General features: G+C 35.8%; 1 protein-coding gene across 1 annotated transcript in view; it reads right to left on the bottom strand.

Annotated features, from left to right (window-relative positions):
• Nucleotides 1-15,299, bottom strand: part of LOC120625762 (elongation of very long chain fatty acids protein 7-like) — a 54,876-nt gene that overhangs the window by 20,054 nt on the left and 19,523 nt on the right. The gene's annotated exons all lie outside the window — the stretch shown is intronic.

The raw sequence follows: 15,299 nt of genomic DNA, 5'->3' as shown, positions 1-15,299 counted from the left end.
ATTCCATGATCTATATTAAGTTTATAACCCCACTGTTATATTAATTTTATAACTCACTCTACCGGTGATCCTAGAGCGGGCAGTTACCTTGGCCAACGAATTAGTTTGGCCATCCAAAGGGGCAATACTGCCAGCATCTTAGGAACTGTGCCTCGCTGTGGTGGTTTCGAGGACGTTTTAGATTTTATTAAGTTTTAAATAGTTTATTTTAGGTTTTATTTATACTCACTAGATGCTTTCAAATAACTTATACAATAATTTTGCTAACATGACCCCGGACTTAGGGATCCATAAAATGCTAACCACTAAACCAACGAGGCAGCTAGAGATATAAAAATATGAAAGCATAATTGTGTGAGGTGACCCGTGCTCTGTAGTTTGCCGGTAATGAGTTGACGTGATGCTGAAAATGACCTACCCCTAAAACGTTGCAGCTTTAAACAATTCCAAAACGAATTTATCGAATCTTGGAAGAGGGCCAAAGTAACCTTGCACAGCTGTCATTCCATCATAATCTCTTATCAGATGCAATAAATGTACCATAGCTTTCTGCTCCATAAAGCCAGATAACAATTTAAAACAAAAGGTTATTTTTTTATATTATGCTTTCATATTTTTATATCTTTAACTGCCGCGTTGGTTTAGTGGTTAGCATTCTATGGATCCCTAAGTCCGGGATCATGTTAGCAAAATTATTGTATAAGTTATTTGAAAGCATCTAGTGAGTATAAATATAACCTAAAATAAACTATTTAAAACTAAATAAAATATAAAACATCTTCGAAACCACCGCAGCGAGGCACTCCTAAGATGCTGGCAGCATTGCCCCTTTTGATGGCCAAACTTATTCGCTCTTGGATCACCGGTACAGTGAGTTATAAAATTAATATAACAGTGGGGTTATAAACTTAAAATAGATCATCGAATCCTTATAAATAATTTTTACATAGCAGTTACCAAGTATAAATTCGTTAATTATTTTATCCATATAACATTTGCATAGAAACTTATCATCATGAGAATCTTGACGACCTCCCTGGCGCAACGGTGAGCGCTGTGAATTTAATTTCCTGGGTTCGATTCCCAGCAGGGGCAATTTGGGAGTTTATAATATCTGAATTCCCTCTGGTCTGGTCTGGTGGGAGGCTTTGGCCGTGGCTTATTACCACCCAACCGACAAAGACGTGACGCTAAGCGTTTTAGTGTTCCGGTGCGATGTCGCGTAGAAACCGATTAGGGTTATGACTACCATACTCCCAAGCAGGTTAGCCCGCTACCATCTAAGACTGCATCATCACTTCAGACAATTGCTAACTTGTAGTGAAATGAAAAAAAATTTGAACTGTTCCTGCGGTATTGTTAAAAAACCAAAAAGCTCGCTAAAGTCTGATGGCATAATGTAATAATTTCAGTATCGGTGGAACGAGGACCGCTATATTGGCAAAGCATTCAGAAGCGATTGGCAGAAATATAAATAAAATAAATATATATACTAATACAATACACACATCGCCATCTAGCCCCAAAGTAAGCGTAACTTCTGTTATGGGTACTAAGATAGCTGATATATATATTTTTTATGAATATAATACACACAAATACTTATAATATACATATAACCACCCAGACACAGAAAAATATTCGTGCTCATAGCACAAATATGTTCCAGTTGTGGGAATCGAACCCACGGCCATGGACTCGGAAAGCAGGGTCGCTGCCCACTGCGCCAGTCGACCATCAAAGAAAGATGATGCCAGGGGGTTTAAATCCCACCGGTTCTAAAGTTCCTAAATGCATTTTTAAATTGTACATGTATTTGTTATCATCACCATCAATAGCATATAACATTCTACTGCTGGACTCTCTTAGTAAAAGTATTTTCCCAAAATCACCAAACTGGGTTGGGTTGCTGATCGCTGTACATGGTAGTAGTAGCACAGAGGACCCTGCTGCCCGTTCTGCATTATAAATTCAAATTCAAATTCAAAACTTCTTTATTCACGTAGGCCTATCACAGGCATTTAGGAAGCGTTCATACATATATGTTTACATAATTGTAAGGGGACGGTGATAACTTCGTTCGCCATCTTAAACCTAAAACTACGAGGGTTCCAAATCAGAAGAGCCCACAACAAACTTAGCCGGGTATTTTTTTTTGTTGTCACCAGCTCACAGTAAATTTATATTCCGCTATGAAGTTAGAGCGATTCACACCCAAGCTTTTTTATCGTTCGAGATGTGGTGCTGGATGCGCATGTTGAGAATACCCTGGACAGCCAAGCGCACAAATGTGTCTATCCTGGCGCAGCTAAGAGTTGGTGTTCGACTTTCCTCTATATGTTACCAGCGCTTGCTTTCTTATTTCGCACATAATGCGGTGGGGAAATGATAGCCTGGAAAAAATTATAGTAACGGGCAACACCGAAGGAAAAAGACCTAGAGGCCGTTCCCCGACAAGATTGGCAGACCAGTTGAAAAAATCAAATTCGGACCGCTTCTATCAAATCGCCAGAATGACCTCCAACATAAGCCGATGGAGACAGTTTACCAACGCGACGTTAAGATCTCACCAGGACCACGATCTTCAGTGATGAAGGAACGACCAGAGAGAGAGAGACCTTACTTATAATACCTTAGTCACCTCGTACGACACCCTTGCAAAGAGTAGGGATAGTGGTATGTGTATTCTAATCAGCCGTCAAAACTCGGCTGTCTACCTCTAATCTAAATAAAAAATCGCTTTAACAGAAATACAGAATTTAGTTAATTTAACGTGTTATATAATCTTCAACAATCGTAGACCATAGAGTGAGCACAATAAAATTAAAATGTACATAGCTATTTATAACCTCATTTAGTTACAATTTACATAATATTATCGTGATAAAATTATATCAAATAATAAAACTACGCTTACATTTCCATAAATTTATTTAATTCTGAGTTTCTTTGTTGCGTTTTTATATTTAAACTAGCTGATGAACTTAGTTCGTTTGGATTAAGGATTTCTATTCCCGCGGGAACTTCCTTATTTCCCGGGATCAAAGGTAGTTTTCCATGACAAAGGCTAAATGCATGCCAAATTTCATCCAGATCCGTTCAGCCGTTTTTGCGTGATTCAGTAAGTAAAATCCACACTTTCACATTTATAATATTAGTAGGATCTTGATTATAGTTCAACGGTACATACCGCGATAATATTTTTGGATTTGTCGATATTTCGACTCACTTGAACCACGCATCCATTGAACTATATTGAAGCAATGAACGAAAATCTTAGTTTAAAACCTATCATTCATATCATGAAGCTGAACTTACCACCGCGAATGTTTTTTTATTGGTCTATTAAATAATAAAAAATCAAGTCTATTAATAAATATTTCAGTCTGCCAGTAATCAATCAGCCCATGGCTGCAAACTCACTCGTTAGTGGTTATCCAGTCTAAGATGGTAGCGGAGTAACCCACCCCTACCCCTAATCGCTTCGTACCAGAACGCAAAATAACTTGACGGTAACTTTCTCGGTAGGGTAATAATCAGCCTCACCCGAAGCCTCCCATCAAAACGGTAGGGCTAGCATGCGCGCCACGAGATAAGTATATCTACCCGTCACTTGTATTTTTCAATAGAGATCGAAAGGATAATAGGTATACATAACTCGCTCGTGGCACGCATGATCCTACAGATCAGATAAAATTCGAAAATGTATTGATATAATAAATTTAAAATTACAAAAAAATAACCCTGACATATTTAATTGATATTTTGAGTTGTAAAAAAATTAAAGTAGCCATTTTGTGGTGGCAGCCATCTAGGATTTGTATTTCAACATAGTATATAATATATAGTATTGTACTGGTCAATTCTTTTAATTTGATATCCATATTGAGGGAGTTCAGAAAAATATGTAACCCGTTTTTTTGTAGTAGAACATTCCCGACTAATTCCATTTTCAAACAAAAAAAAAAACAATATCAAAATCGGTTCATTAGTTCCGGAACTACGATGCGAATACGAACAGACAGTCACATACACAGACACGTCAATCTCTAACGCCCCGTCCTTTTCGCGTCGAGGGGTAAAAAAATTAATTCGCAAATCAGAATTCAGAATATCAAGCCCTCGCTGTAGAACTGTTGAACCCGGTATCGCTCTCTTAAAATACAGATTTCCCCACTGCGCCAGGTAGATCGTCACAACGTTGTATTGTGATTTGCTATCTTACTGTTTATATTTCCCAAATAAAATGTTTATTATACATCATCATTTTGGCGCGTTAGGCAAAAATGATGAGAGTAAATTTTTACGATGCGCGCGCACCCCGTCACGAAAAACCGACACCCTGAAGTTAGCTATAGTCAACAAAGTAAAAGTAAGGACATCTACGTACGAGTATGTTTGCGTGAGAACTGACAACTGTATTCACAATATGTATTTATTTGTGATGTTCAAATTTAACTAGATAATGTGTTGTAATAAAACTTTCAAAATATTAAATATCTTTTTTCTACTGTTAGTGCCGTTTTTTCTATAAAAGTAGAAACTTAGGCGATAGGTAAAAATTTTGTAACATTTTTATCACGTTTTTCCGTTAAGTAAAAAGTAGGACTAATGCCAATTTCATTTGGTTGAAAGAATTCTGTACAAATTAATCGACACCATAAACAAGCTTTTATTGATTGTAAGAGATAATATATTAAAAATGTTACCGAATAGTAAGACCTGGTAGGAAGTGATAAATCATTAATCAGTAGGCCATGTGGAAAAAACCATATACAATAAAGTTTTAGCGGTGGGTTCCGTCTATACCCTAAATGGATATATAAATAATTATTTGATTATATCATTTTTCCACCAAAACAATTACTTGTTTACTATTTGTTACCGCGACTTCGTGCGTGTGGAACCCACCCCTTATCGCTTAGTACCTTTGTTCTTCGATTTTGTTTTTTGATGTGGCGTTTAATTTAGTTGTAGTTCTAAAAAAAAATTAAGTTTTCAGTATCGCTAAGGTTTAAATGAGGGGTTTGCTGCTGTCCACTGAGGATTTATGTCCTCTATCTCCAACCACATTCAGATCTACACAAAGTTTGGGCAAAATTAACACACAATATAACCTCTATAGTACAAAAATAATTATTTAAATCGGTTAAAATTTATCGGAGTTATGGTGTCAAATCGTCAAACACTTTAATCCCCTCTCCCAATGGAACCGAGCTTAGTGTCGGGATAAAAAGTATTCCGATATACGATGTCATAAGTACAGTTTCTGTATTATTCAATAGTAAATAACAGTTCGTATCCCGATACGATTAGTACTGCAAATAAGAAAATATATAAAAGAAACTATTTATTTTAAACAAGCAGTCGACTAGAAATTTTTGATTTGTCATAAGATTAAAAATGTGTCCATATTTTTTTTATTTTTCTATTTTTGTAAGACACAAACTTTCTTTTTAAACAGTTTGTTAACACGATATATAAAAATTATCCTTCTAAAAGTATCCCGAAGAATGCAAGTATATTTGCCAAATAAAGTTAAAATTAAATGGTCGGTTTAAAAAAAAACAGAAGTGGTAATAAACATTAAGTTACTTAAATATTAATTGTGCCGTATGGTGACGGCAGATTAGCATTCAGTTGTCACTACCCGTAATGGTTATATTTTGGATTTAAAATGGTTTGAAAAAATATATTTTCATTAGTTTGGTAAATTCCAGACTAGTAGTAAGTATTAACAACGACGTCTATAAGTAGTAATGTTTTCTTAACTACATGTACTTTGGTAGGTTGCCTGGTAGAGATCGCTTTTAAGCGATAAGGCCGCCTATTGTACCTTTTCTCTTTTTATTTTCATTTTGTTTTTTTTTTGTTCTAATGATTTTTATTTGGTGTACAATAAAGTGTATTTTGATTTGATTTGATCTTTAATGACATCTAGTAACAGACATACAAAGTTTCATAGTACGCATGACGGTTCGTTTTTAACTTTATAACTCGATAAGGAACCACAAAAAAACACCATAATCGTAAATATCATGATAATGACAATAATAATCATTCTATTAAATTGATTTTAAATTATCTTTATAATTTGTCATATCCCCACTACTTTTCATTATTGGCCCTTAATAAGAATTCTAAATAAATATCTTCGACAGATGTCTGAATCGTAATTAAATAACTAATATTCGTCTTTGTGTTTGATATATTACAATTACATTTATTACGACGCTTAGAAAATGAGTTTTTATTACGTAGGTTAAAATTAATTAGCCGTGGAACAAATGAGTTTTGCTCATTTGTTTCGCAGATAATTTATTTTATAGGTAAGCATTGTTTAACACTAACTTTTCAAAAAAGAAAAGTTGGTACTTTGCCAATACTTGCAAATACTTATAATATACAGATAAACACCCAGACACTGAAAAACTTCCATGTTCATCACACAGATACTTTTCAGTTGTGGCAATCGAACCCACGGCCTTGGACTTAGAAAACAGGGTCGCTGTTTACTGCGCCAACCGGCTGTTAGATTAATCAAAGTCAAAGTCAAAAATATCTTTATTCAAGTAGGCCCATAGGTGGCACTTTTGATGCGTACATAAGAATTACACGGTAGTGAGATAATGGCGATAACCACATTCGTAAACTTAAAACTAAAGCTACGAGGGTTCCAAACGCGTCCTGGTCTAAGAAGAAGCCCACAAGAAACTTAGCCGGGTGTTTTTTTTTGTTATCACTATCTCACAATGTCATTTAAAATTATTAGAAGAGCAACCTGGTTAGAGCAATAATTCACACCCAAGCTTTTTTGTCGATTACGTAATCCTTTATACTATAATAGGACTTCTCTATAAACAATCTAACAACAAACAAAATATCATGGGACTGAAATTAACACCTGTAGCAGTAAAATCATCTAGACTTTGGCAGATTTTGAGTTTCGAAATTTATTTCACTTGTAGTTTTAGGCTGTTGCTCATATGTTCACCAATTTAAGTATGCGGTTAAGGTCGGTACAGATCGCTTCAACTTGCGGTCCAAGATTTTGTGGTCTTCAACGTTTAGTGGTTACGATTTTGTCTAAATATTTTGTTATTGACCTAAAATCTGCGCACAAGTAGGTATATGCAGTCTCAATATAAATTTAAACCGTCGTCTTAACTGATGTAACTGCTAGATACGGATGTCAAAATTCCAGACAGCCAAGTTTGAAGTTTAACAACCCTACGCGGCGCGGCTGCCATGCCAGTACCTTTAAACCTTTATTTTATAGGGTAGAAAAAAATGTACCCTATAAAATAAACTACCGTTTGATGAAGTGAGATGAATTGGAAACGGGCAGGCACATGGCCCCGTTAATCCCACCCTGGCACCCAAATATCCATGGATAATATTGGACTACCAGGGTATAAGGTGTTTCAAAGTTCAAAAATAATTTCTTTACTTTATAAGAACTATTGAAACGTTTTTTTTGTGAAGTATGTCTATTTGTAGTGACTTTACCACCGCGCCGGTTTGAAAAGCAGATTCTACCGAGATGAGCCGGGAGGAAATCCGTAGTTACTGTTTTGAGGTGGAAATTAGGGTGCTGGTGACTCGACCCTGTATCAAAATGCAGCGGTGGTAGAACCCCGGAGGGTAACCAACCAGATTATTATCTATTGGATAGAAGCAGGCGTTACTTTGCAGAATTGTATGATATACTATGAAAATCAGCAATAATTCATTGTATAGCCAAAATGTCTTGAGGATGCTCCGTTGTCGGAGCGAAACGTGCGTAGGGAATACATTGCTGAAGATCTGATTGGTGGCCCTACAGATTCTACTACTTTTCACACTGCGCGAAAAGCAAATTAAGCTTAATTTATTATAGTAGCATCATCATGATCTCTACCTGCTGGACATAGGTTTTATACCTAATAATAAAGTACAACTCCCCCCCCCCCCCCCCATGGTTTAAAGTGCTCTCTAAGACGAGGTTGACTTGGCCAATCCCTAACTCAGTACTGATTCTAAACATTCGATTTCTAAACATGAAGAAATACATGTCTTTGTTAAAAACTAGTCCCGGTCGAAGCCTCACTTTACCAAAGCAAATACACAGAAATTGTAAATTCCCTATTTGCCTGCCCTATTAAATATTCTGGGACATTTCATATAAAAGACAACCACAATGACCTCTACAGCCGGAAAGTCGTTAAAATTTCAAACTTAGAACTACTAAAACCATACAATAGCGTTCAGACAAATCCACAATGGTAGCATAATTGACTAAAAAAATATATAAACTTTCAAAAAAACCTAACCGCGTAGTTCACAGACACATGCTAAAACAATTAAGTAATATTTAAATTGCCGAAACGTTACGTGTACTCTATTGCATAGATCATTAATTTTAGTGTATTTTTGTTTTTGCAACTGTGTTGTCGCAGAATTTTAGTTTTCAACCGACTTACAAAATTCTCAATTCGACTTTTGTTTTTTTGTATATTTGTTGCTCGATTACTCCACCAATTATAATCCGATTTTGATGATTATTTTTTGTTTGTTGCGTTATACCTCAGAGGTGGTCCCATATTATTTTGTGAAGATTTATTGAAGGAATCTTGGAGAAATCGAGTATTTATTAAAGAAACTTGTGCATCTTCTTTCTAAAAGTACCATTTATTCCGGTGGATCTGATGATGAAGACCATGGACAGCCAAGCTACGCTTCTGCGCGATTATGGCATATGGCTGCTATGCCATATCTAGAAAATAGAAATACATAGACAGATGCAGAATATAAAAGGCAGCTCCAGATCTAGCCGTTGTCAATTTAAAATTCACGTTTTTTACGCAATCGTGTTACACTTATTACAATCCCATATTGTTCTTCAGCACGTCACAAAGATTCAGAATCCCTAGGCTATGACGTAATAATAATTTCAATATTGCGGATATGACAGACAGCTCTACAATAATAATTCAGAGAAATCTTGATAAGCTCTACATGTTTTTCAACGGAGATGTTATAACGAAGGTAAGACCTTTTCCACTTCCTTGCAATTATTTTAAAGTCATCATTCCTTAAAAGTCGAATGTCAACAGTAATGGACAGTAATTTTAAATCGAATCGTTGTAATTTAACGATGTTCAATCTAAGGTCATGGTCAAGTGATAATGGTGTCATTACCGGCATTGTAAACCAATTTATTTGCCACGGCTTGGAATGCGACTAGGCCCGACATGTGGGAAAAGTCCCAAATTTAAGTTGGAAGTTGCAGGCTGACATTTGTAGGTCCTGGTTTTAAGACAATCTATTAATAATAATCTATATATATAAAAGGAAGTTGTGTTAGTTACACCATTTATAACTCGAGAACGGCTGGAAAAATTATAATGATATTTGATTTTTTTGGATTTCTCTTAGTCCGGAATAGGATAATAAGTATTAAAATATAACATTCATCAAATAATAAAAAAATCTGCGGCACGAAGTTCGCCGGGACAGCTAGTAAATAATAAATATACTACAACAATCCACACATCACCATGTAGCCCCAAAGTAAGCGTAGCTTGTGCCATGGGTACTAAGATAGCTGATGAATATTTTTATGAATATAATACACATTATTTATGTGTATTATATTCATAAAAATATTTTCATTATTCTTATACAGATGACACTTGTGCCTTGTACGATACCCGCGGGAAGTGGAAAGATGGTGACAACTGTAGTCTGATCTACCGTCACCACACGGCGAAATATACCAGTTATGCACAGAGATTTATGTAGTAAACTGATAGTCTTGTTTTGTCGTAACCGCAGTATCATTTTAGCGTGGTTTGATACAAAAGTTTCAACACCATTAAAGGATATATAATATGTAAGTTATATGCACTGGTCTGACCTCTCATTTTACTTCCTCTTAGGTGTACAACCTTTGAGAAAGGTGAGAGATCATACTTACAAAAGCTATTTTACACAAATAGGAATACTAATGGATGCCCGCTACATTTCTGTGTTCTTTATTTATTTACACATCTTTATTGCGTAGTTTTGGATGGATTAAGAATATATATAAAAAATTAGAGGCAAAAGGCGACCTTATCACTAAAAGTGATCTCTACCTGCAGATAACCTAAACGATAGGAATATATATAAGAGACGGTTATGTTATTGCAGTCTGGAAATCCCTATCCCTATCCCTACTAATATTATAAATGTCAATGTAAGTTTGTTTGTTACGCTTTCACGCAAAAACTACTTAACCGATCTTCATGAAACTTTGTACACATATCTTGGAAGTGTTAGAAGTAATATAGGATACTTTTTATCCCGAAATTAAGCTCGGTTCCTTTGGGAGAGGGGATGAAAGTGTTTGACGATTTTAAACCATACCTCCGACTAATTATAACCGATTTAAATAATTATTTTTGTACTAATATATTTGTTATATATATATATTTGTTATAATATGTGTTTAATTTTTTCCAAACTTTGTGTTGATCTGAATGTGGTTGCAGATAGAGGACAAAACTCCTCAGCGGACAGCAGCAAATCTAGCAAGCTTTAAGGCTTAGCGATACTGAATACTTTAATTTTTTTAGACTTACAACTAAATTGAATGCATGAAATCGAAAAACAAAATCAAACGCAGACGAAGTCGCGGGCAACAGCTAGTCGTGCTATAAAGTAATTCTTACTTTAAACAGCGTTATTAGTTATTTTTACTTTCTGCAAGATTCAACTAGTCATAAAAAAACGTTTTTATACTAATACAAGCTTAGCCCTTGACGGGAAACTCGGTAAGAGTTCGTGTACGGTAATTATGTTTGACCTAAACCTAAAAAATTATGTAAGAAAGTGGTGATAGCCCAGTGAGTAGGACTTCGAATTCACTTTCGTAGGGCCGAGTTCGAATTCAAGGACACACCTCTGTTTTGTAAGTTATGTGCGTTTTAAGGAATTAAAATATCACTTGCTTCAACGGTGAAGGATAACATCGTGAGGAAACCTGCATGCCTGAGAGTTCTCCATTACGTTCTCAAAGGCGTGTGAAGTCCACCAATCCTGCGTGATCCAGCGTGGTGCACTACGGCCTCAACCCTTCCTCATTGTGGGATGAGACTCGTGCCCTGTGGTGGGCCAGTAATGGTCTTATATGATGATGATAATGATACCTCCCAATCGGTTTCTACGCGGCATCCCAAGCCTCCCAACAGACTAGACCAGAGAAAATTCAGCTGAAGAATAAATTCCCAAATGTCTCCCAAAGCAGCTCAAACCCAGGTCATCCCATTTATGAAACCACGGATCTCACCATTGCAGCAGGGATGTCATCTACATAAATCAGTTTTTTGACCTAATGTCATAATAATAAAAGACCTAATAGTATTATGCGTACCTAATCATTTATAATCTACCCACGTATTCATAACCCCGAAACCATATTTAAATTAATCTGTGAATGTATAATTTATTCTAATATATTTATGTAACGTACCGTATATTACGTTACGTTGTTCACGTGTTATTCAACTTTCATTCACGTTGTATAGAAAATAAGAGACTACCTGTTGCCCTCAACTTTAACCGCATTTTTTTTGGCTTAGTTTATAGCGAATGAAAAAATACAATTTTAAAGTACACCACAAAATTTTATAAACAGAAAAGAACCACTACACTGCGTTACCAATTTGGCTGCCTTATCGCTCTTTCAGACAACCAATGACGAAGAAGACATAACTACACAAAATATATACGTTACGGTATAAATATACTAGCTGTTGCCCGCGACTTCGTCTGCGTTTGATTTTGTATTTGATTATAACCTCTATAGTACAAAAATAATTATTTAAATCGGTTATAATTTGTCAGAGTTATGGTGTACAATCGTCAAACACTTTCATCCCCCCTCCCAAAGGAACCGAGGTTAATGTCGGGATAAAATGTATCCTGTATTACTTCTAACACTTCAAAGAATATGTGTACAAAGTTTCATGAGGAACGGTTAAGTAGTTTTTGCGTGAAAGCGTAACAAACAGACTTACATTGACATTTATAATATTAGTAGGGATTTAATAGCGGTTGTTTTGAAGCGGTGGTAGCCTACCAAGTTCGAGCACCGGCACGGCACGCACCACGATTTTTCGGAGTTATGTGCGTTTTAATTTTAACAATTTTAATATCAATTGCTATAAACGTAAACCTGCATGCCTGAGAGTTCTTCATAATGATCACAACGGCGTGTGAAGTCTACCAATCCGCATTTGGCCAACGTAGTACTCTACGGCCTAAACGCTTCTCATTCTGAGAGGAAACCCGTGCTCTGTAGTGGATCGGTTGGTGATGATGATAATATTTAATAGTATGTATAGATAACCAAAGATTTCACTTAAATCCCGAGCGAACCCGAATATACGAGTATGTATAGGTTTGGCACAATGATTGACCCGAATAATGAAACAAACAAAAACACTCGCATTTATAATATTAATATAGTTATGGATGCCAACGAAATGACCTGCATTTTCCTAATGGAATATTCTACATATAATTTATGATTGGCTATGGCCACCTTGACCTGGAGAAAAATGGTGATGTAGTTAACGGAAAAAAGGTGGGTGTAAAAAAGTATGGCAGTTACATAACCTTCGATCGTTTTCTACATGACATCGTTCCAAATTGCTTGCATTTATTTTGACAGTAGGGCATAAGGCCAATATCTCAGTAGGACGCCATGGTAGCGTTATCAGTCCGTCACTATAGTGTACATTATTGTACTAGTCAGGCCAGGTAGGTTCCCATCCTCGACCTGCTTTTATCAAACGGGACTAATTCACCTTTTCGTACCAAAAAAACAAACAAAATGGATTGGTGGACTTTAAAAAAATATCATTACATTACAGATAAAATAATCTCGAATAACGGCTTAACTTGTTTTCTAAGGCACGAGGGAGAACACCACTATACTTTTAGCTCCAAGCTAATAGGTATTTCGATAGGTATTTAGTTGATTTAAGATCAACGGAGCAGTTTACTCTAAATCAGTGTAACTTGCCAAGAAATCTATACTTATAATAACACCGTAACGGGTGGCATTCAAAGTCAAAGTAAAAGTCTAAGTGCCGATGGGGGAAACGAATTCAAATTCTGTACATTGAAGATATTTTGAGAATCTCTTTATAAACGATACTGACGATCTTTATTTTTTCATTTTTGTCCATCTGTCTGCATGTCTGTCTGTATCTTGCCCGCGCATCACGCCGAAACTACACAATGCATTTAAATAAATCTGGGCATACATTACTCGCAGTCATTTGTGATAGGGTAAGGTGAGACTTGAGTCGATCCTGAGGAAGATCGTTGCGATCGGTTTTAATTGGGAGTGTTTAAGTTATTAAAGTTTTCAAAAAGTAAGAAATAAAAGAAAACAAAAAAGCCTCTTAGCTGATTTACTGAGGAAGGTTTTAGACTATGTAGCAGTGTGCTGCGGGTGAAACCGCGAGGCGCAGCTAGTTATGTTATTATACTTTAAGTAGAAGAAAAGTTCACTGCCAATTAATACCAAGAGATGTTATCCATAATAAAATGTACTTAATTAAAATGGTTATTTATTTAAATATGTTTGATATGCCTACAGCATAGAATAACTAATTGACTAAGGCTTTCGTATTATGACACAGTAATGTACAAATTATGTTTAACAATTAGCGAATGCCCGTGAATTCGGATGCATAGAATTTACGTTATTTTAATTTAATAACACACACACATTACCCTTTCCTACACTATAAATAAATAAATACACACATCGCCATCTAGCCCCAAAGTTACTTACCCCTTGTGTTATGGGTACTAAGATGACTGATCAAAATTTTACTAAATAATTATAATATTATAATATATAAACACCCAGACACTGAAAAACATTAATGTTCATCACACAAACCTTTTCCAGTTGTGGGAATCGAATCCACAGCCTTGGACTCAGATAGCAGTTCCATTACGCCAATCGGGCTTAATATAAGGGTTGAATGTGTATTTGAATCAGAAGGATAAAGGTGATTAACTGAAAACTAAAGCTACGAGGTTCCAAAAAGATTGTTTTCTAACTAGAGGTCAGGTTTCTGTTTGCTACTAGCTGGGTATTTATATGTATCATCATCATCATATAAACCCGTTAACGGCCCACTACAGAGCACGGGTATCCTCCCACAATGAAAAGGGGTTAAGGTACAGTCCACCACGCTGGCCCAGTGCGTATTGGTGGACTCAACAAAGCTTTGAGAACATTATTGTAAACTCTCAGGCATGCCGGTTTCCTCCCGATGTTTTCCTTCACAGTTGAAGCAAGTGAATATTTTTATGAATAATACACAAATATAAGTATTTACATATGTGTATGTGTATTATTCATATAAAACACAAGCTTCGCCTACTTTGGGGCTAAATGGGTAAATAATAATAATAATAAATATACTACGACAATACACACATCGCCATCAAGCCCCAAAGTAAGCGTAGCTTGTGTTATGGGTACTACGATGACTGATGAATATTTTTATGAATAATATACATAAAATACTTATAATATATAGATAGACACCCAGACACTGAAAAACATTCATGTTCATCACACAAACATTTTCCAGTCGTGGGAATCGAACCCACGGCCTTTGACTCAGAAAGCAGGGTCGCTGCAAACTGCGCCAATGGGCCGGATGTGTGTACTATCGTAGTATACATATATGTATTTATACAAAACCATAAAATCTTAATTTTGGCAGACCTATCACAGATAACGGTGTTGTACAAACGCTTAACACAATACAAAATAAACACAAATGATACCGATATAAATTTAAAAAAAAAATTATAAATTCTTTATTAGGTGCCTGTGATTGACAATGAATTCAAGAATTTGGATTCTTAAAATTGAATCCACTGGCCGTGGAGTTAAAAAATCGGTTGATATGATGATAATGATAGCTTTAACCCAGAGCCTTAACCCAGACTCTACAATTATATCCGTACATTATGACAATGACAGTATATTGCACTCATCGATATTACACTTAAATCAAGCGATTAAAGCACGTATTTCCTTTCAATAAGTGTCACTGAAACTGCAACTTTGTATTTGCCGAAACTGCAATTACAGTCCCACGATCATGATCAGTGTTTGATATCTGAGACGTAACGGAAAAACCGACTTACTTTTTATCTATATAATTGTCAAGTTCTTATTTGAAACGGAACATGAAGCCACGTGGAACCTTGTTGACGGTCACGGATATACTGTTATT

This window comes from Pararge aegeria, chromosome 8 (genome assembly GCF_905163445.1).
Source record: "Pararge aegeria chromosome 8, ilParAegt1.1, whole genome shotgun sequence".
Classification (NCBI taxonomy): Eukaryota; Metazoa; Arthropoda; class Insecta; order Lepidoptera; family Nymphalidae; genus Pararge; species Pararge aegeria.
This window is presented reverse-complemented; position numbering and strand designations above follow the sequence as displayed.